Source organism: Hyaena hyaena, unplaced genomic scaffold (assembly GCF_003009895.1).
Source record: "Hyaena hyaena isolate Hyena2069 unplaced genomic scaffold, ASM300989v1 scaffold_620, whole genome shotgun sequence".
NCBI classification, from domain to species: domain Eukaryota; kingdom Metazoa; phylum Chordata; class Mammalia; order Carnivora; family Hyaenidae; genus Hyaena; species Hyaena hyaena.
This window is the reverse complement of record NW_024081254.1, coordinates 954,011-976,335: the sequence shown is the minus strand read 5'-3', so window position 1 is coordinate 976,335 and position 22,325 is coordinate 954,011. Positions and strand designations below refer to the sequence as shown.

General features: G+C 37.5%; 1 long non-coding RNA gene across 2 annotated transcripts in view; it reads right to left on the bottom strand.

Moving 5' to 3' along the window:
* Nucleotides 1–21,838, bottom strand: part of LOC120249021 — a 65,816-nt gene extending 43,978 nt beyond the window's left edge. For both annotated transcript variants that reach the window (XR_005532743.1, XR_005532742.1), the window contains exon 1: nt 21,727–21,838. This is a non-coding gene — a long non-coding RNA (uncharacterized LOC120249021). The remainder of the gene's footprint in view (nt 1–21,726) is intronic.
* Between the last annotated feature and the right edge of the window lie 487 nt (nt 21,839–22,325).

Below are 22,325 nucleotides of genomic sequence, written 5' to 3'. Positions count from 1 at the left end.
TCACCCACAATAGAATCAAACAAGAAATAACAGAAATACTACAGAGAATCTCTAAACACTTGAAAACTAAGGAACACACTTCTAAATAACCTGTGGGTCAAAGAGGAAGTCTCAAGGGAAATAAAAATGCACTGAACTGAATGAAAATGAAAATACTACATACCAAAATGTGAGGGACACAGCTAAAGCAGGGATGAGAGGCAGTTCCTAGCACTAGATTCATGCATCACAAAGGATAAAGTCTCAATAACCTAAGCTCCCACTCCAACAATCTAGAAAAAGGAGAGAGAAGGAAGCCCAAAAGAAGCAGAAGAGCTAAGAGCAGAAAGCAATGAAATTGAAAAGAAAAACTATTGAGAAAATTATAGCTGGCTCTTTGAAGAGATTAATAAAATTTACAAACCTCTTGAAAGAAGGACTAAAAATTTCTATTATCAAATTTCTAATTAGAAATCCAAATTTCAAATATCAGAAATTAAAAAGGGAATATCACTACAGACCATGCAGATATGACAAAAATATTAAAGGAATATTAGAAACAATTGTATACAAAAAATTTACAACTTAGAAGAAATGAACAAGTTCCTTGACAAATGTAAGATACTACAATTCATCCCATATGAAATAGGTCAATTGAAAACTTTATCATTAAGGAAACTGAGTTCATAATTGGACAACTGCCCAAAAAGAAATCCTAGTGTTACAGTGAAGAATTGTAAGAAACAAATAAGTGAGAATTAACACCAGTTCTATTCAGTCCTTTCTAGAAAATGGAGTAGGGAACATTTTTCAATTTATTTTATGAAGCTAATATTATCCTAATATCTAAACTAGATAAAGGCAGTAGAAGAAAAGAAACTACAAACCAATATCCCTCCCTCATGAACATAAATTCAAATACCTTTAACAAAATGTTAATAAGTCGAATTAAGTAATATATAAAAAGAATTGTATACTGTGATCAAGTGGAGTTTATTCCAGGGATACAAGTCTGGTTTAGTATTTGAAATCAGTTAATATGATCTACTACCTTAACAGGCTATAAAAAACTTCACTTGGTGCAAAAAAAAACATTAAAAAAATTCACTACTCATGATAGAAACTCTTAGAATGAATAGGAAGAGTAGGAAACTTCTTCAACATGATAAAGAACATCTACCAAAAACCCTACAACTAACATTATACTTAATAAATACTGAAAGCTTTTCCCTAAGATCGGGAATAAGACAAGGAAATAAACTAAGTGCTCTTCTTTAATATCATACTGGAAAATCTAGACACTAGAAAAAGATAAAGAGAAATAAAAGAATAGAAATCAGAAAGGAAAAATAAAACTGTCCTTCTTTCCAGGTGTCAAAGTTGCCTACTTAGGAAATTCCAAGGAATCTATAAAGAGACCCAAAAAACAAAAACCCAGACTTTTCGAACTAACATGTAAGTTCAGCCTGGTCAAAGGATACAAGATAAACTTAAAAAAAAAAACAAAAAAAAAAACTTTTGTATTTCTTTATACTGGTGAAAGATATGTGGACAGTAAAATTAAAAATATGATAGCACTTACCATCACCAAGAAAAGAAATAGGTGTATATTTAACAAAATACATATAACTTGTATGCTGAAAATTACAAAATGATGAAAAAAATCAAACTAGATATAAATAAGTGATATACAGTGTTTATAGATTAGAAGAGTCAACATAATAAAGATAATGATTTCCCCCGTTTGACATGCATTTTAACACAATTCCTATCAAAGTATAAGCAGAATTTTTGTACATAAGATTATAATAAAATAAATGTAGAAAGGCAGAGGAATTAGAACAGCTAACAACCATATAGAGGGAGGAATCAGTCTATCTGATGGTAAGTCTTATTATATAGCTACAGTAACCAAGACAGTATTGGTGAAAGAATGGATGTATCAATCAATGGAATAAATAGAGAAGTCAGAAATAGAACCCTATAAATATGCTCAAATGATTTTCGACAAAGGTACAGAAACCATGCAGTGGAGGAAATGTGGCCTTTCAATAAGTCATGTTGGACATCCAAAGGCAAAAATGTGAGTATCCACCTCTCACTTGACACAAAGTAAACTCCAAATGGACCACAGATTTAAATATTAACATGAAGGGTGCCCGGGTGACTGAGTTGGTTAAGCATTCAGCTCTTGGTTTCAGTTGAGGTCATGGTCTCACAGTTATGTGACTCAGAATGGAGCCTGCATGGGATTTTCTCCCCTCTCTCTCTGCCACTCCCTCACTCATGGTCTCTCTCTTGAAAAATTAAATAAACATTTAAAACAAAAACAAAAAAAATAAACCTGAAACTAAACACCTTTAGAAAACAGGAGAGGGAGGCAAGATAGGGGTGAAGTAGGGAGCTCCATATACTTTGCTTGCCCCCATCTCTCAGAGAAGGCTTGAAGCCATAGGACACTGAACTGCAGGAGTCTGGGAGGAAAAGAGACAGAGTCTGATAAGAAGATGCCTCATAGGTGCCTGAGTGTGAACTAGGGAAGATAAAAATGGGCCCTGACACGGAGGGAGGTAGGGAACCCCCTTCGTGGGGAGCTGTGGAGAGTCGAGACGAAGAGAAAGAGTGGCTGGGAAAGAGAAAGACACTGCTCAGAGAACTGTCCCTGGAGAAGAGAACCTCCCACCCTCCCCCCGGCTTGGGACAGAAAGTGATCGTGTTTCTAGCTGTGGTGCTGACTTTGGGCTGGGTGCCCCAGACCCAAGCAGTGCCAGGAGAAACTGCTCTGCTGCTGTAGGATCATATTTCGGGCGTATCAATAAAGTGTGAGGACTAAGACCTGGAAACGAGGTGGGGCTTGGGACATAGAACTCGGCCCACCTTGGCTACGCCCATGGCTCAGGGAGATCAGACCAAAAAGAGTGATTTGCAGCTCTTGGTTCGAGAAGGGACTGGGGCACTGCCAGTTTTTCCCCCACAACCACCAAGATGGGACCTTAGGGAGCAGCCCGCGGGACCACAGTGGAGGCAAGACCTGCCTACACCAAACGACGCCCATCCCCACTAGACAGCTGCTTTTCTTTTATAGGAGCCTGGGGCAAGACCAACATGGATGCACTGCTGTGATTAATTCTAGATCACTTCTTTCTATTCCAATCTATTTTCCCTTGTCTCATTCGTGTCCTTCCCCTTTGCTGGACTGGGCACTCTGGTCATTGGTTGGCTTAAACAGTTACGTTTAATCCATTCTCTTGATGTATAGTCTACACCTCCACTGCTACCTTTCTATATCTCTCTGGAGTAATCAGACTATATGGTTTCCCTGAGTAACATTATCTTCATTTCTTTTTCCTCACCTCTTAGCATATTCTCCCCTCTCTCTCTGAATTAAGCCTCTTAGTCTCTCTGCCTGGTCATTGTCCAATTTTGCTTTCTCCCCACTGCTGTCACTTCTCTTTGTATATACTCATCCATCAGCACGGCATACACCCTGCTCTTTATTTGTAGCTGGGAGTTCTGCTTTTATGCTTTTAGTCTGTCCTTTGTCTTTTTTTTTTTTTTCTTTTTCCATTTCTGTTTGCTTGTTTGTTGCATTTATCTGTGCGTTTGCGTGCCTTTGTCCCCTGTGTGTTTGTCTCTCTGTTTTCCTTTCAAGGACTACCTCAAGAAACAAGCCAAAGTACACATGGTGGAGAGTCCCATTACCACTACAAGTAGGGAAATAAAATAACCAAAGTCTCAACAAGAGAGGCCAAGAGACACCATTACAAGAACAGGAGTGCTGCTGCATAGGGACACATGTACCCCAGTGTTCATAGCACTCTCAACAATAGCCAAATCATGGAAAGAGCTAAGTGCCCATTAACCGATGAATAGATTAAGAAGATGTGGTTTATCTATATGATGGAATACTACATGGCAATGAGAAAGAATGAAATCTGGCCATGTGTAGCAACATGGATGGAATTTGAGGGTGTTATGCTGAGTGAAATTAGGCAGAGAACAGATGCCATATGTTTGCACGTATAGGAGGATGAGGAAGAACTTAAAGGAGGACCATGGGGGAGGAGGGGAAAAATAGTGGGGGAGAGGGAGGGAGGCAAACCATGAGAGGGTCTTGAATGCTGAGAAGAAATTGAGGGCTAATGGGGGTGGGATAGAGGGGAAGGGGGGTGATGGGCATGGAGGAGGGCACTTATAGGGATGAGCACTGGGTGTTATATGGAAACCAACTTCACAATAAACTATTCAAAAAAAAAAAAAAAAAAAATGAACAAAACGGACAGGCCCTGGGTAGTCAAAAAGCCTTCTTTAATACAGCAGTACTTGCAGGTGAAGAGTGCATAACAAGCTTTTAAAACTGACAAGAGACAGAAACCAAGCCAAAATGACGAAACGGAAGAACTCTCCTCTAAAGAAATTCCAGGAAGAAATGATAGCTAAAGAACTGCTCAAAACAGATATAAGCAACGTAACTGAACAAGAATTTAGAACAATAGTCATAAAATTAATCGCTGGGCTTGAAAAAGGCATGGAAGACATCAGAGAAACTATTGCTACAAAGACTATGGAGCTTAAAAAGATGAATTTAAAAATGCTATAAATGAGATGCATAATAAAATGGAGGCATCCAATGCACGGATTGAAGAGGCAGAGAGGAGAATAGGTGAATTAGAAGACACAATTAGAGAAAAAGAGGAAGCCGAGAGAGAGAGAAACTGACCCAGGAGCAGGAAAGGAGAGTGCGAGAACTGATTGATACAATCAAACAGAACAATAGCCATATCATAGGAATTCCAGAAGAGAAAGAAAGAGGGAAAGGTGCTGAAGAAGTCCTTGAACAAATTATAGTTGAGAACTTCCCCAATCTGGGGAAGGAAATAGACATTGAAATCCAAGAGGCACAGAGAACTCTCCTCAGACGTAACTTGAGTCGATCTTTTGCATGACATATCATAGGGAAACTGGCAAAATATAAGGACAAGGACATAATTCTGAAAGAAGCTAGGGATAAAAGGGCCCTAACATACAAAGGGAGACCTATCAGAATGGTGACAGACCTATCTACTGAAAGTTGGCAGGCCAGAAAGGAATGTCAGGAAATGTTCAATGTGATGAACAGAAAAAATATGCAGCCAAGAATCCTCTATCCAGCAAGCCTGTCATTCAGAATAGAAGGAGAGATAAAGGTCTTCCCAAATTAAAAAAAAAAAAAAAAAAATTGAAAGAATTCAATTACCTCTAAACCAGCCCTTCAAGAAATCCTGAAAGGGACTCTATGAGGGAAATGTTGCAAGAAACGCAAGATACCAGAGACACCACCACTACAAGCATGAATCCTACAAAGAACACAATGACTCTAAACCCATATTTTTCAATAATAACACTGAATGTAAATGGACTAAATGCTCCAAAAGACATGGGATAGCAGAATGGATAAAAAACCAAAATCCATCTACTTGCTGTCTACAAGAGATTCATTTTAGACCTGAGGACACCTTCAGATTGAAAGGGGATGGGAAATATCTATCATGCTACTGAAAGTCAAAAGAAAGCTGGAGTAACCATACTTATATCAGACAAACTGGACTTTAAAGTAAAGGCAGTAACAAGGGATGAAGAAGGAGTTATATAATAATTGCAGGGTCTATCCATCAGGAAGAGCTAATGATTATAAATGTCTATGCACCAAATACGGAAGCACTCAAATACATAAAACAATCACAAACAGAAACAATCTTATGGACAAGAATGTGCTAATAGCAGGGAGCTTTAATACTCCATGTATAGCAATAGATAAATCAACTAGACAGAAAATCACTAAAGAAACAATGGACTTGAATGACACATTGTATCAGATGGATTTGACAGATATATTTAGAACTCTACACCCTGAGGCCATGATACTCACTTTCTTCTCAAGTGCGCATGGCACATTCTCCAAGATAGATCACATACTGGGACATCAAGCAGCCCTCAATAAGTATAAAAGAATTGAGATTATACCATGCACACTTTCAGATCACAATGCTATGAAACTTGAAATCAATCACAGTTTCAAGTTTGTGAAAAAGGAAAAAATCTGGAAAATCTCCAAAAACTTGGAAGTTAAGGAACACCCTACTAAAGAACAAATGGGCCAATCAGGCAATTGAAGAAGAAATTTAACAAATATATGGAAACAAAGGAAAATGAAAATACAACAATGCAAACTCTGTGGGATGCGGCTAAGGCAGTCCTAAGAGGAAAGTACATTGCACTCCAGGCCTGTTTCAAGAAATTAGAAAAAGCACAAATATAAAATCCGACAGCTCACATAAAGGAATGAGAAGGAGAGCAACAAGAGCACCCCAAACCCAGTAGAAGAGAAATAATAAATACCAGGACCGAAATAAACAATATAGAATAAAAAAAAAAAAAACAGTTGAACAGATCAGTGAAACCAAGAGTTGGCTTTTTGAAAGAAATAAAATTGACAAACCTCTAGCCAGGCTTCTCAAAAAGAAAAGAGAGCACTCAAATAGACAAAATCATGAATGAAAATGGATTTATTACAACCAATCCCTCAGAAATACAAGCAATTATCAGAGAATACTATGAAAAATTATATACCAACAAACTGGACAACTCAGAAGAAATGGACAAATTCCTAAACATACACACACTACCAAAATTCACATGGGAAGAGATAGAAAATCTGAACAGACCCATATCTAGTGAAAAAATTGAATCAGTTATCAAAAAACTCCCAACAGATAAGAGCCCTGGACCTAATGCTACCCTGGGGAATTCTACCAGACATTTAAAACAGAATTAATCCCATTTCTTCTCAAGCTATTCCAAAAAATAGAAATGGAAGGAAAACTTCTGGACTTATTCTGTGAAGCCAGCATCACTTTGATTCTCAAGCCAGACAGAGATCCAGCAAAAAAAGAGAACGACGGGCCAATATTCTTGATGAATACAGATACAAAAGTCCTCAACAAGATACTTGCAAATTGAATGCAACAGCACATAAAAAGAATTATCCACCATGATCAAGTGGGATTCATTCCTGGGTTACAAAACTGGTTCAACATTCGCAAATCCATCACATCAACAAAAGAAAAGATAAAAACCATATGATCCTGTCGATAGATGCAGAAAAAGCATTTGACAAAATACAGAATCCCTTCTTAATAAAGACCATAGAGAAAGTCGGAATAGAAGGAACTTACTTAAACATCATGAAAGCCATCTATGAGAAGCCCTCAGCTAACATCATCCTCAACGGCGAAAAACTGAGAGCTCTCTCCCTGAGATCAGGAACACGACAGGGATGTCCAGTCTCACCACTATTGTTTAACATAGTGCTAGAAGTCCTAGCATCAGCCATCAGACAACAAAAGGAAATCAAATGCATCAGAACTGGCAAAGAAGAAGTCAAACTTTCACTTTTCACAGACGACATGATACTCTACATAGAAAACCCAACAGACTCCACCAGAAGCCTACTAAAACTGATCCATGAATTCAGCAAAGTTGCAGGATACAAAGTCAATGTGTCGAAATCGGTTGCATTAAAAAAAATTGTTTAATGTTTTATTTATTTGTGAGAGAGAGACAGACAGACAGGATGAGCAGGGGAGGGTCAGAGAGAGAGGGAGACACAGAATCTGATGCAGGCTCCAAGCCTCTGAGCTGTCAGCAGAGAGCCTGACATGGGGCTCGAACCCACGAACTGTGAGATCATCACCTGAGCCGAAGTCAGTTGCTTAACCAACTGAGCCACCCAGGCGCCCCTTGGTTGCATTTTTGTAACCAATAATGAAGCAACAGAAAGAGAAATCAAGAAATTGATCTCATCCACAATTGCGCAAAAAAACATAAAATACCTAGGAATAAACCTGATCAAAGATATAAGAGATCTGTATGATGAAAAGTATAGAAATCTTATTAAAGAAATTTAAGAAGACACAGAGAAATGGAAAAACATTCCATGCTCATGGATCAGAAGAATAAATACTGTTTAAATGTCATTACTACCCAAAGCAATCTACACATTCAATGGAATCCCAATCAAAATTGCACCAGCATTCTTCTCAAAGCTAGAACAAACTATCCTAGAATTTGTATGGAACCACAAAAGACCCCGAATAGCCAAAGTAAAATTGAAGAAGAAAACCAAAACGGGAGGCATCACCATCCCAAACTTTAGGCTCTACTATAAAGCTGTAATCATGAAGACAGTATGATATTGGCACAAAAAGAGATACATAGACCAATGGAATAGAATAGAGAACTCAGAAGTGGACCCACAAATGTATGGTCAACTAATCTTTGACAAAGTAGGAAAGAGTATCCAATGGAACAAAGTCAGCCTCTTTAACAGATGGTATTGGGAGAACTGGACAGCAACATGCAGAAGAATGAAACTAGATCATTTTCTCACATCATACACAAAAATAAACTCAAAATGGATAAAGGACCTGAATGTGAGATAGGGAACCATCAAAACCCTAGAGAAGAAAGCAGGAAACAACCTCCTTGACCTCAACTGCATCAATTTCTTATTTGACAAATCCTCAAAGGCAAAGGGAACAAGAGCAGAAATGAACTATTGGAACCTCATCAAGATTAAAAGCTTCTGCTCGGTAGAGGAAACAATCCATAAAACTAATAGGCAACTGATGGAAAAGATAGTTGCAAATGACATATCAGATAAAGGGCTAGTATCGAATATCTATAAGGAACTCCCCAAACTCCACACCCGAGAAACAATCCAGTGAAGAAATGGGCGGAAGATATGAACAGACACTTCTCCAAAGAGGACATCCAGATGGCCGCTAGACACCTGAAACAATGCTCAGCATCCCTCCTCATCAGGGAAATAGAAATCAAAACCACACTGAGATACCACCTCACACCGATCAGAGTGGCAAAAATGAACAAATCAGGAGACTCTAGATGCTGGCGAGGATGTGGAGAAACGGGCACCCTCCTACACTGTTGGTGGGAATGTCAACTGGTGCAGCCTCTCTGGAAAACAGCGTGGAGGTTCCTCAAAATATTAACAATAGAACTCCCCTATGACCCAGCAATAGTACTGCTAGGAATTTACCCAAGAGATACAGGAGTGCTGCTGCATAGGGGCACATGTGCCCCAATGTTCATAGCACTCTCAACAATAGCCAAATCATAGAAAGAGCCTAAGTGCCCATCAACTGACAAATGGATCAAGAAGATGTGGTTTATCTATACGATGGAATACTACATAGCAATGAGAAAGAATAAAATCTGGCCATGTGCAGCATCATGGATAGAACTTGAAGGTGTTATGCTGAGTGAAATAAGTCAGGCAGAGAAGGACAGATACCATGTGTTTTCATGAATAGGTGGATTAGGAGAAACTTAATGGAGGTCCATGGGGGAGAAGAAGGGGAAAAATAGTTGGGGAGAGGGAGGGAGGTAAACCATGTGAGACTCTTGAATACTGAGAACAAACTGAGAGCTGATGGCGGTTGGGGTGAGGGGAAGGGGAGTGATGGTCATGGAGGAGGGCACTTGTTGGGATGATCATTGGGTGTTATATGGAAACCAACTTGACAATAAACTATGAAAGGAAAAAAAAGATAAAAGCAGGAGACAACCTTGCAGATCTAGGATTAAGCAGAGAGTTCTTAGAATTGACAGTGATTGATTGCATATCTAGAAATGGGAAAAAGTGATATATTGGACTTTCTAAAATAAAAAATTTTGCTTACACAGGTCCTTTTTTTATGTTTGTTTATTTTCGAAATGGAGAGAAATAGAGTGTGAGTGCAGGAGGGGGAGAAAGAGAGGGAGACACAGAATCTGAAACAGGCTCCAGGCTCTGAGCTGCCAGCACAGAGCCCTACACAGGGCTTGAACCCATGAGCTGCAAGATCATGACCTGAGCAGAAGTCACTTAACCACCTGAGCCACCCAGATGCCTCCACAGTACCCTTTTAAAAGGATAAAGAGACAAGTTACAGATTGGGAGAAAATAATTAGAAACCGCATAGTTGGCTGAAGACTAGTATGTCCCAAAATTCAGCAGTAAAAAAATAAACATTTTTAGAAAATGGATAAAGACATGAAGAAAGGCCACTGAAGAGGATATACAGATGGCAAAAAGCACATGAAAAGGTGTTCAAAATCCCTAGCCATTAGGGAAATGCAAATTAAAACAGCAACCAGATATCACTACATGCTAATTACAGTGGGTCAAATAAAAATTTGCTATCCCACCAAATGCTGGCAACGACATACATTGTTAGTGGGAATGTAAAATGGTACAGCTACTCCAGAACACAGTTTGGTAACTTCAGAAAAAACTAAATCTGGAACTGTCACGTGACCCAGCAATTACATTGCTATGTGTTTATCTGAGAGAAGTGAAAACTTGTTTTCCCACAAACATCTGTACACAAGTGTTCATAGCAGCTTTATTTGCAATTGCCACAAACTGAAAACAAATGAGCCCTTCACGGCGTGAATGGTTACCCACATCATGATGCCACCATGCCATGCAGTACTGCTCAGCAAAAGGAACAGATTCATGCAAAAGCCTGGATGGGTTTCAATCTGAGAAAGGCCAATCCCAAATAGCGACATAATATCATTTAAGTTTTAAAATAATGAAATTGAAGAAATGGAGAACTGATTAGTGGTTGCCTCGGACTAAGTAAGGGATGGCGGTGGAGGGGAAGGGGTTGTGGCTATAAAAGTACAACATGAGAGATGCCTGTGATGATAGGATTATTTGTTTCTTGACTCTCTGTGTATCTATTGTGATCATGTACCGTAGCCTTTTTAGATGTTTCCATTAGGGCAACTAGGTAAAGGGCTTGTGGGATCTGTGTTATTTCTTGCAACTGCCTGTGAATCCATAATTATCCCAAAATTAAAAGTTTAATTTAAAAAATTGAAACTGTGTGATCTCATCATTTGAGAGGCTTCTCTTAGCTTAAAAATTTGCAGAACAAGCTACATAATGAATAAGCAACCATTAAAATCTCTCAGTTATCTGTCTTGTCTTCCCTTCCAATTTTGTTTGGGTTCTATTTTAATGGCCTCTTAGTATAAAAACAATACTCAAGTAGGTCTGGATTGCTTTTAACAATTTAGGGTAACTTCAGTGTGTACGCAGATGCTTCAATAGCTGCGTACATATAAAATAGTGTGAAAATTTTGCATCTGGGTAGTTTACTGGGAAAGTCGTTAATACAAGTAAAGTAGTGCCCGGTTCAAATTACTTGTTGAATTGAGATTAAAAACAGATTAAACTTTATATTTGTTTTAAAAATTTTAAATGCTCTTTCTGTTTCTCGTTGGATATTAGATAATCCCCCTTTATTGCTCTCTTATTTTGCTTTATTCCAGTAATTAAATACTCTTTAGCAGGGTGGCTCTAGAAAGTCTTCAAAGGTAAACTTCTAACAAATTGTACGGTGTATCATTTTCTCTCTGGGAAACATGACTGGGTAAAAGAAAGCAGTTTCTTTTAAATGAATGTGTTTTTCCAATGTGATTATGATTTCAGGGAAACTCCTGGCAAGCATATTTGTTACAGATTTTTAAAATTGAGATTTTGAAAAAAAGATATAATTCATCTCAAATAAATGAATGAAGATAAGCTAATTTTCTGGTGAAATAGAATATTATGTGGGATTATTACTACAAGATTTGAAAATATAGTCAAAAGTTCAATATTTGGAGTAGTAGTATGGTGAAAAAAGAATGTAGGAGGGGAAATTAAGAGTATTAAAAGACCAGAAAGAGACTCTTCTGTGTATGAAAGTCTGTGTTTAAGATGCTATATTAATTTATGTGTTAATATAACATATTTTGACACATAATATAGCATAGACTATTCCATGTTATTACATATTACAGGAAATAAGAGACATTAGAGCAATTGAATAACTATAAATTTGGGCCTTTTTATGGCACTATGTACCAAAATAGATTTATTTTAGAATTAAGGGTTAAATTCAAAAAAACCCCAGAAACCAAAGAGATGTCTGGAAGTAAATATAAATATTTTCCACATAATAAAGGGAACATTTAAAGATAAATATTAATAGATTTTTCTATATAAATGGTAAACTTTTTGGATGTTAAACATCACCCATATATATTAGTGAAAAGTCATGTGTAATGGATAATTAACATACTAATATATAACATGCCCTTATATATAAAATAGTAAACATCTTGAGAGAAGAAAAACAGACTTTACATAGACAATTCGTTAAATAATTACAAACAATAAGAATTTTTAAAATCCCACTTATTAATGAAAGAAATGCAAACTGAAAGAAAATACTGTGCTAGAATGGCTAATGTGTTCGTAAGGACTAATATCTAACCTATGGTTTGCAAAGGATAGTTTAAAAATGGCTTGTAGGAGGGGCGCCTGGGTGGCTTAGTCGGTTAGGCGTCCGACTTTCCCTTAGGTCATCATCTCGGGGTTCGTGGGTTCGGGCCCCGCGTCGGGCTCTGTGCTGACTGCCAGCTCAGAGCCTGGAGCCAATTTCAGAGTCTGTATCTCCCCCTCTCTCTGACCCTCCCCTGCTCACACTGTCTCTCTCTCTCTCTCCTAGAAATAAATAAAAAAATATTAAAAAAAAAATGGCTTGTAGGAATCTGTAACATTTTTGGGCAGCATTTTTAGAAAAAGGTATTTTGCTGTCTTAATAACATGGATTCTCTTTATGCACATAAGAAATGAATAAAAAAACATGAATCCTAGGCAGTCTATTACAGTATTATTTTTTTAATGTTTATTTTATGAAGGGGAGAGAGAGAGAGAGTACACTCCCATGGGGGAGGGTCAGAGAGAGAGACACACACACAGAAATCTGAAACAGTCTCCACAGCTCAGAGCCTGACTTAGAACTCGAGCTCAGGAACCACAAGACATTGACCTGAGCCAACATCAGATGCTAAGCTGACTGAACCACACAGGCGCCCCTATTTCAGCATTATTTATATTGGTGCCAAGTTCCTACTAACCCACTTAACCAATATTAAAAATTTTGTTATTTACATACTTTTTATGCCTAAGGTGCAGTGCAGTACCGTTCAGTCATTCAGAATTGTTGTTTCTACAACCTAAATGTGCTCAGTGTATATATTTACATGTACATAATGGAATATTATTTAATCTAGAAAAGAAGGAAATCCTGTCACTTCCAACAACATAGAAAGACCTGGAGAGCCTTGTGCTAAGTGACATAATCCAGAGAGAGACAAATAATGCGTGGCATCACTTATATATGGAACATAAAAGAAAAGTTGAACTCAGAGCAACAGAGAGTAGAAATGCAGTTGCCAGGGGCTGGTGGGTGGGGGAAATGGGGAGGGGTTGCTAGAAAGTACAAATTTTTAGTTATAAGATGAATATAATGTGAGGATCTAGTGGTGACCGTAGTTGATAACAGAGCATTGTATAATTGAGATTTGCTAAGAGAGTGAACTTTAAGGTTCTCATAAAAAAAGGTACAAAAATGTGTTTTCAAAAATAATCAGTGTTTAGGGAAAGTGCTAAAATTATACTAAATGAAAGATTCAGATAAAAATAATATACGTAATTTTGACAGAATTTGACAGATTGTGATATAGAGAAATAGAAAAAATGAGCATATGATAACATAATTTATCCTTATATGTGAAAAAAAGATTTGAAGGCAATGAAACAAAATATTAAAGGCTTTGTTGTAGTTGTAATGCTGCATCAACTGTTTAGATGTACTTTCTGAATGCAAACTATTGTTTATTCACAAAGAAATTAATCACCACCTTTTTAATAATGGTGAAAATTAAATGTTTATCAGTGGGGAAATTTTAAATTACATCATCACATACTCATGATAGAATTCCATGCAGTCATTGTAATCACATCTTTGAAGAGTTTTTGTGTTAATAATATGGAAAAGTACTTATGGAGTAATGCTCAGTGATTAAACAATATCAATATACGTAAAGAAGCTGTAGAGAAATATGGTAAATTGTTAGCAGCCATTAACACTGAGTGGTAGAGTCCTAATTGTAACTTCCTCATTACTTTTCTGAATATTCCAAATTTTTATCTGTAAGCCTCCAACCTTTGTAATGAGAAAACAAATGTTTTTGAAATCTCTGAGGAATTATATATGTAGTGCCAGAAGCATTTATAAATTTATTTAGCTAAAGTAGTTAATAAAACAACCATAGTCTTTTAACAGCATCTCTGTTTTGTCCTGATCTGTAGTTCTTTGGCACTGCATGGATTTGCCATCATTAACTGCTACAAGTAATGTAACAGTAAGGTGCAGTTATACAAAGGAAGAAAGGAGAGATTAAGGTCCCCTGTTACCACTAGGGAGTCTGACAGGTTCTGATATGTTTTGTGCACTGTATCTGTGTTTTCATTTGCATTGATTTTTCCAAGGCTTTTACTGATAAAGCTAGGTCCCCAAAGAAGATGGGGGTTTTTGTGTTACCCACAACTTGGCGGGAGGCGGAATGTCTGCGATTACTCCTTCTGCTTTAAACTGACTTTGAATCCTGTCCTTTTGGCTTGTGCACCTGGCTTTCACCCAGGAGAAGGCAAAAAAAAAAAAAAAAAAAAAAAAGCTATCTGTTGGTTTTCAAATGTCATTTCCCCTTTGGCTTTGTTGATGGTAAAATTCTGTTTTTGCATCTGAAATTGGAAACTCTTCTAATCCTGGAGTCTGCATGTAATTCATTGGAAGGCTTTCTCTTATCTATGTCTAGCATCAGCATTTAGCCTGATGTTCATTTATGTCCAGGTGCAAAACATGAGGACTTTTACCTTTAGCTTAGTGGCCCAAATTTTGTCCCTTCTTGTACTGTCATTAGCTGTCCATTCTTAATTACATCCACATATGAATTCTGGCTAGAGGCAACAGAATCTGGATATTCTCTCTACTTCTGAGTGCCTGACCCTTACACATTTCTTCCTTCTGCTCATTTTGGTAGATTCTGAATTTGGATTTGCAGCCTTGCCCAGTCTAGACATTGTTTACATAGAAAAAATAGTAACTCTTTCTGATGTGCCCCTCTCAGTAGTTGGAATACCCTTTTTATAAGTTTATTTGTTCTTGCTCCACAGGAAGAATTCAAAGAAGTGTTAAATGACATAATTAACAAGAGTATCTTGCAGTGCACGTGCCTTAAAGTTCTCAAGTGACTTTGACATGCTTCTCCTATTTAATTCTCATAACGCGTCATGGTTGTGATTTTCTATACTAGAAAACTGAAATTCAGTGAAGTTCAATGGTTCTTCCTCAGACATCTCAGCTAGAAATCACTATGTCTTCTTTCTCCATGCCCAGGAATCACCTAGACCAGAGCTGTCTTTGAATGACATTAGTATATGGAGAATGTTGTTGATGTGGTGCTCAAGCATTTCTAAGAGGACTTTTCCATCTTAATTCATAGTATATATGTGTGCTACCCACTTTCTGTTCAGATGTGTTTTTTTTTTTTTTAAGATTTTTATTTATTTCTAGGAGAGAGAGAGAAAGACAGCGTGAGCAGGTGGAAGGTCAGAGAGAGAGGGAGTCACAGACTGAAACAGGCTCCAGGCTCTGAGCTGGCAGTCAGCACAGAGCCCGACGCGGGACTCGAACCCACGAACCGCTAGATCGTGACCAAAGCGAAAGTCGGACGCTTAACCGACTAAGCCACCCAGGCACCTCTTTCTGTTCAGATGTTTGAAGGGAAAAGAAATTAGGCTCTCTGTAATACTTGTAACTCCCATGGCTTAGATGATAAAGTCCAAACTCTTTAACATGGTGTATAAACTTTAAGTCTGGCCGGAGGCTACTGAAACTTTTTCCTCCATTGTCCTTCCCCTTCATGCATGAGCCAAATGGAATTTTCCTTCGTTGTCTGAACATGTTGTTTCATGCCTGAAATCCTTATGTACTTGGTGAACTTCTACTTCATGGTTCTCATACTTTACATCAGAATCACTTGGAAGATTTATTAAATCCTACATTGCTGAACTCCACCTCCAGGGTTTCTGATGTAATTGGTCCCAAAAGTTGTGTTTGCAGAAGTTCCCAAGTAATTCTGAGGCTGCTGGTCTTGTACCATACTTCACTTAGCATTATATCTACATATTCTTGAAGACCTAGAGTAAATTGATCTGCAAAATTTTTCTGACTACGGACATACTTAATTGCTTTCCTCTATGTTCTTATACTTTGTTACACAACGTTTTATTTTGATAACTATTTGTCTTCCTTACTTAACTGCCTTCTTCTTGCGGCGCCTGGGTGGCTCAGTCTGTTAAGCGTCCCACTTTGGCTCAGGTCATGATCTCACGGTTCCTGGGTGCGAGCCCCGCGTCGGGCTCTGTGCTGACAGCCAGCTCAGAGCCTGGAGCCTGTTTCAGATTCTGTGTCTCCCTCTTTCTCTGACCCTCCCCTGCTCCTGCTGTCTCTCTCTCTCTCTCTCTCTCTCTCAGAAATAAATAAAACATTAAAAAAATTTTTTTTAACTGCCTTCCTCTTTCAAAAGGGACAGAGTTGTTCTACCTGTTTAGATCCTCATGGTCTAACAGATTTTTGGCACTTGTGGGGACTTCAAGAATTTGAGTCACTGTATGATGTGCCTGGAAACATTTATTTAAAATTGTTTGTGGAAGATGAATTCTTTGCTTTCCTGGTTTTCCTTTTTATTGTGTCTTTGTTCCCAGATCACACTTTTCTGTTTTTAGAACTAGAAAACTATTATGAGTTTTAAAATAACTACTCTTTGCCGCGTACTGTGCTTTACATATATTATTATAAGTCCCCTTTGGGTAACTCCTATGGTATAACTATATTGTTCCCATTTTAAAGATAAACTGAGAAAAAAAGAGATTAAAGAAGGCAGGTGTGGGCGCCTGGATGGCTCAGTCAGTTAAGCATCCGACTTCGCCTCAGGTCACGATATCATTAGTTCATGAGTTCAAACCCTGTGTTGGCTCTGTGCTGACAGCTCAGAGCAATGGCCCGCTTAGGATTCTGTGTCTCCCTCTCCCTCTGCCCCTCCCCTGTTTGTGCTCCATCTCTCTCTCTCAAAAACAAATAAACATTAAATAACTTAAAGATAAACTGAGGCTCACAAAGATTAAGAAATTTTGTTAAGTATCATGTGCAGGAAAATGGTATCAAATAAGATTTGAATTTAGTATCTTTTTATTTCAGAACTCATTTCACTCAGCTGTCTTCAAAAGTGATTTTCATTTGTCTCCTGGCATATTAAGATTATAGAACAGTTTTGGGGCGCCTGGGTGGCTTAGTTGGTTAAGCGTCTGACTTTCACTTAGGTCATGATCTCGCAGTTTGTGGGTTCGAGCCTCGCGTCGGGCTCTGTGCTGACTGCCAGCTCAGAGCCTGGAGCCCATTTTGGAGTCTGTGACTCCCTCTCTCTCTGACCCTCCCCTGCTCACGCTGTCTCTCTCTCTCTCTCCTAGAAATAAATAAAACATTAAAAAAAATTAAAAAACATTATAGAACAGTTTTTTTTAAGCCTCCAGATAAAATAAGAGATGATCTCTATGTTAGCATTATTAGTGATGGTTCTCATTCCTCTTTCCCTTTGTCCTTTGCATCCAGGTTCAATTCCTAGATTACCTTCTGTGTCCCAATAATTTCTACTGTGTCTCTCCTTCCTTCTCTGTAGATCGTAGAAATAACTCCAAATGCCTTGACTTCCAAAGCTTTATGAAGAAAACTTACTTTGACTGGCTTCATTTGTATATCAAATACAGTTTGTGTTCTTCCTCAATCAAATAGAAGAATTAAGCAGAGACATTTACACGGTGTTAAACCTGAGCACTCATTTGTAATTTCTAGTAAATGGTTTTGTTCTGTGCAGGTGAAGAAAAAATGGAATTCATTTTCTTAAGGGCTCAACATTGAAAGCTTATTTTTTTGAATCTTTTTAAAAGTGTGTATATCATAGTATTGTTTTAATTCTTACTTTACAAGCATTCTTTTCTTCCTTCCCATGAAAAATAAAATCTCTTAGGGAATAACATTTTTTTTCTTTCCTTAAGTTATAAACATAGATATATTCTGGAAGGTCAGGTATTCTTTCTTCTACTTATTAAAATTATTCTCTCCTTAGGAATGCCAGTAGATGACCACTTTTAAGTAAGGAACAAATGTGAACCTGTGCAACCAATTCATTTAGTTAATAATTCACAAAATGTAAAGTTCATACTGCATATCATAGTGATGTAAAGCTGAAAATGTTGTCTTCTATCAAAGGTTGCCACAAACTTTTATCCTGATCTTTGGCATATATCCATGTGTTTCAACTATTTCGTAAAGAAAACATATAATTTGTCATTTAAAAGAAATATTGCATTTTATTTTTTCTTTAATAATGTATTTTTGGGTGTTTTCATCCATCCCTGAGGAATAGGCTATTAGTAGAGGGAAATAGATATGGGACTTCTTCTTAATCAAGATTGATACAATTCGCCTTTATTTACTGGTCAAGGTTGGTAGTCTGCATTCATGAACAATCTGTTAGGCCATCTGGTAGTCATGGCTACAGTTAGGGGGAAAAAATATTGAAGAGTGTACCCTGGGAATCCTTCTTATTGTTCATTGGCTGGCCTCCTGGCTGAATTAGAATACCAGAGATTGATTATTTATTAGATTTACTCTACATTTCCATTGTGCAAACCTCTAGCTACACCTGGCAATATTCATTTGTAGAATTTTCCAAGCTTAAATTTGAGTTGCAGAAGAAAAATATAAACCACGTCCATCATAATTAGCTTTTTTTGGGGGGGGGGGCACTCAACAAAGCTTCAGCCTCATTTTCTGAAAACAAATGTAGTGGTTTTAAAGTTATTACCCCAGGGCCAGTAGTGAATTGATCCACAATGAGGAAAAGAAAATTAAGAGGGTGATGAGGTGAATTGAGGATCATATTCTTTTTGCTGACTAATCTTTGCCTTGGTTTTTCCAAATCTTGTATCTGCATTGGATCTTTGATGTCAAACATATGTTAGTCACTTCATAAATATTTGTTGTTTATACACATTTTGTGTTTTATTGTTTTTCTGTGTATATCAGATCCATGAAGCTTAGAATATTTGGAGCCACAAATGTAAATGTAGGTACAATGAGAAAACAGTGAAGAATGCTGCTTGATGAAGAAGAAAGAAAAAATTGGAAGGGGCAAGCCAGTTTACTAGTATTGGCTTTATATACAGCCCATTATGTGAATGTAGTTAAGTCAGTTAACACTAACATTGACCTTCTCATCCATTGGCAGCAATAGGATACTGGCTACACCACACAAAAATGAGGTAAATTTCTATGTCTATAAAATCTGAACACAATCCAAGATAACAAAACAAACAAAAACAAAACCATAAAATATAATGGAATCAACCATAAGGTCACCCCTGAGAGCCCAAGAATTAAAATCCCTTTATTACAAGCTGAAGTTTTTACCATATATTTTTACTAGAATCTCCTTGTGTAGGCTTCTAGGATACCATTATATTAAGACAGCAGAGAAGTATAAAAATGAGAGAACCTCCAGAAATCAAATCATCCTTGTAGTTGTCATGAATTCTAGGATAGAGTTTTTATCAGTTATGATCAAATAAGTTGGACAGGTCATATAACAAGTTAGAACTTGCCAAAAAATTTTTTATAGAAGAAACAGATGTCATCTTCTGTTGTAAACTATATCCTGAGAATATCCCACCCTGACTACTTTATAGCATATATGAACTCCCACTCCACCCCCTTTTCCCCTTCTCAAGTAAGCCAACCTACCAGGCTGTGTATTTTTAATAGCTTTCTATAGCAATCAGGAATTTGCCATCAGAGAAACTGTTTCACTGCTTCTTATCTTTGGATGCCTGTTCTTGTCAAACAGATTTTAGATAAGAACAACTGGCAGTAAGTGCCCTTCCTGAAAACAAAGGTCAAAAGCCTTGATATCTAAGCCCAAGTGCATTGTTCTGGAAAGCCTTTCAAATCTTAGTCATATTCAGATTCCAAATACAATGTTTCCTTTTTTTCTGGAAGTTTCAAAGTTTTTAGAAATAGTTCTAATGGAAAAACTATTTCAATCCTATATAAATCTATGAACCAATGACTAAAATGTACCTCGTTTTTTTTTTTTTTTAATGTTAGTCATGAGAAACAGCATTTTCAACTGAAAAGGAAACTAAGGAAAAGACCTTTGAGGTTAGGGCCTTGTTTGTGAAAGGACTATGGAAGAAAAAGTTTAGGGCTCACTTTCTGATCATATTTGCAATAGCAGAGGATGAACCATCTATATGACCTGTCAGAATGGCTTCAGATCAGTTCTTCCTGATTTTAAATGGAATTCTACATTAGATGTTGCTGAGGAAGACTGTCACGCCATTTTTAGGTGATTATTTTGTTTCTGTATTACACCAAACTTATTGGAAAGTATGACCTAGAATGTGCCAAGGAAGATTTGGAAGGTGACATGACTGACTGTGTCAGTCCCCGAGTATGAAATAGAAAAGGGCTGTTGACTGGGTTAACCAGACTCTGCCCTTGGTTAAACTGCATGGTATCACATCAAAGGCCACAGATCCATTTGAACAGGTGCTTTTAAAAATTGTATTGAATAACCTCTGTGCCACTTTAGGTTTTGAATGGTCTACGTAACTGCACAAAATGAGTGAATGTAAGAAAAATGAACTGACAGGTGAAGCCTGTCTGGTAAGGAATCCATGATCCTGAAGTGATTGTAGCTTTTCAAAAGATTTAGTGGCTGCTTTACATTAAATGTTCTATGTGGCCGAACGAAGTTCCATGAAGATTCTGTCCGCTTTCTTCTCAATATCAGATCCTGCTTGTTGTGATAATGTTTTCATTAGATGTTTTCAGAGTTATTTTCCTTCTCAAATGAATTTTTAATTTATTTGTTTACCAGTGACTATTTCATAAGGATAAGGGCATTATCTGTTCTCGTCTTCTCTTTCCTACTCCATGAAATAATTTTTTTCCTTCCAATTGTGTATGACACAGCTACAATTAGGGAAGATGTCAGTTATAGGATATTGTCTTATATTCAGAGCCCTACTAGTAAAAGTGTGTGATTGGGAGGGGAAAAAAAAAAAAAAGGAGGTTGGGGAGATATGACTCTTCCTCCCCCTCACCAGGATGCTAAGAATTTAGATAAGGAACAAACCCAGAAAATAATTAAACAGATAGGAGTTAAATAAGCTCTGTGACGTTGAAGTAAAAGGGAATAAAACATGTAGAGCAGGGCTGAGCTCTTCAGTCTAGTGAAGGATGCCTTAAGTAGGAAGTAGGACTTAAAAATGGGCAGGGTTTAGAAATAAGGAGCGTCTTTCCAGAAATGAGAATGGATGGACACTGGCATAATCTAACAAGACTAGGTTCATTATATGAGGATCTCCTACCAACTTTGATTGCAACGTAACCAGTATGTGTTGCCATATATGCTACGGGGCAACCATTCAGTATGTAAAAATGTTTGGTGAAAATTTTGTCTTAGTTTCAAAAGTTAACTACCTGCCAGGTGATTATTGCCAGAGAAAATGCAGAAGATGAGACATTACCATGAAATGAATGAGTACAAAAAGTCATTTGAAGACGAGAATTAAAAAGTACTAAATAAAATACATTTCTTTTATAGTTTACTCTACAAGGGTTGTAATTACTTGGCCAGAATGCAGAAAGATATGTTTTGTGTGGATTTTACCAGACTTACTTTTTAATAATACACCAATAATTGCCATCCATGTCACTTTCTTACAATCTGATGTTGACGTTCCTCTTTTGAGAGCTGGCATCTTTCTTCCTTTCCCTAGGTTATGGTCCAACCTTAGTGAGTTGCTTCAATCCAATGGAATGCAACAGAAATAACCTAGAAGTCTAGGTCATAAGAGGAGATAGAACTTTTTCTCTTACGACACCTGATCTCGGAACTCAGCCACCATGCTGGGAGATAGGGCAACCTAGCCTGTGTAGAGAAATCACATGGAGAGGCTCACACAGAGAGGAGCTGGAGATCTAGTTAACATTTAGCATCAGTCCCCAAATGTGGGGCTGAAGGAGTCTCGGAATGATTCTAGCCCAGAGCCTGCAGCTTGAGTCTTCCTCCTGAGGCCCCAGTCGTCATGGAGAACAGACTAGCCATTCCCTCTGTGCTTCATCTGAATTCCTGACCCACAGAATCCAACAGCAGAACACCACTAATTTATTAAGTTGTCACATAGCCATAGTAACTGAAAAATATGCCAATCAGGTTTTCGTATCTTAATTTATACTGACTCCAGCTATTCACTTAAGCGTTTCTCTTTAATATAT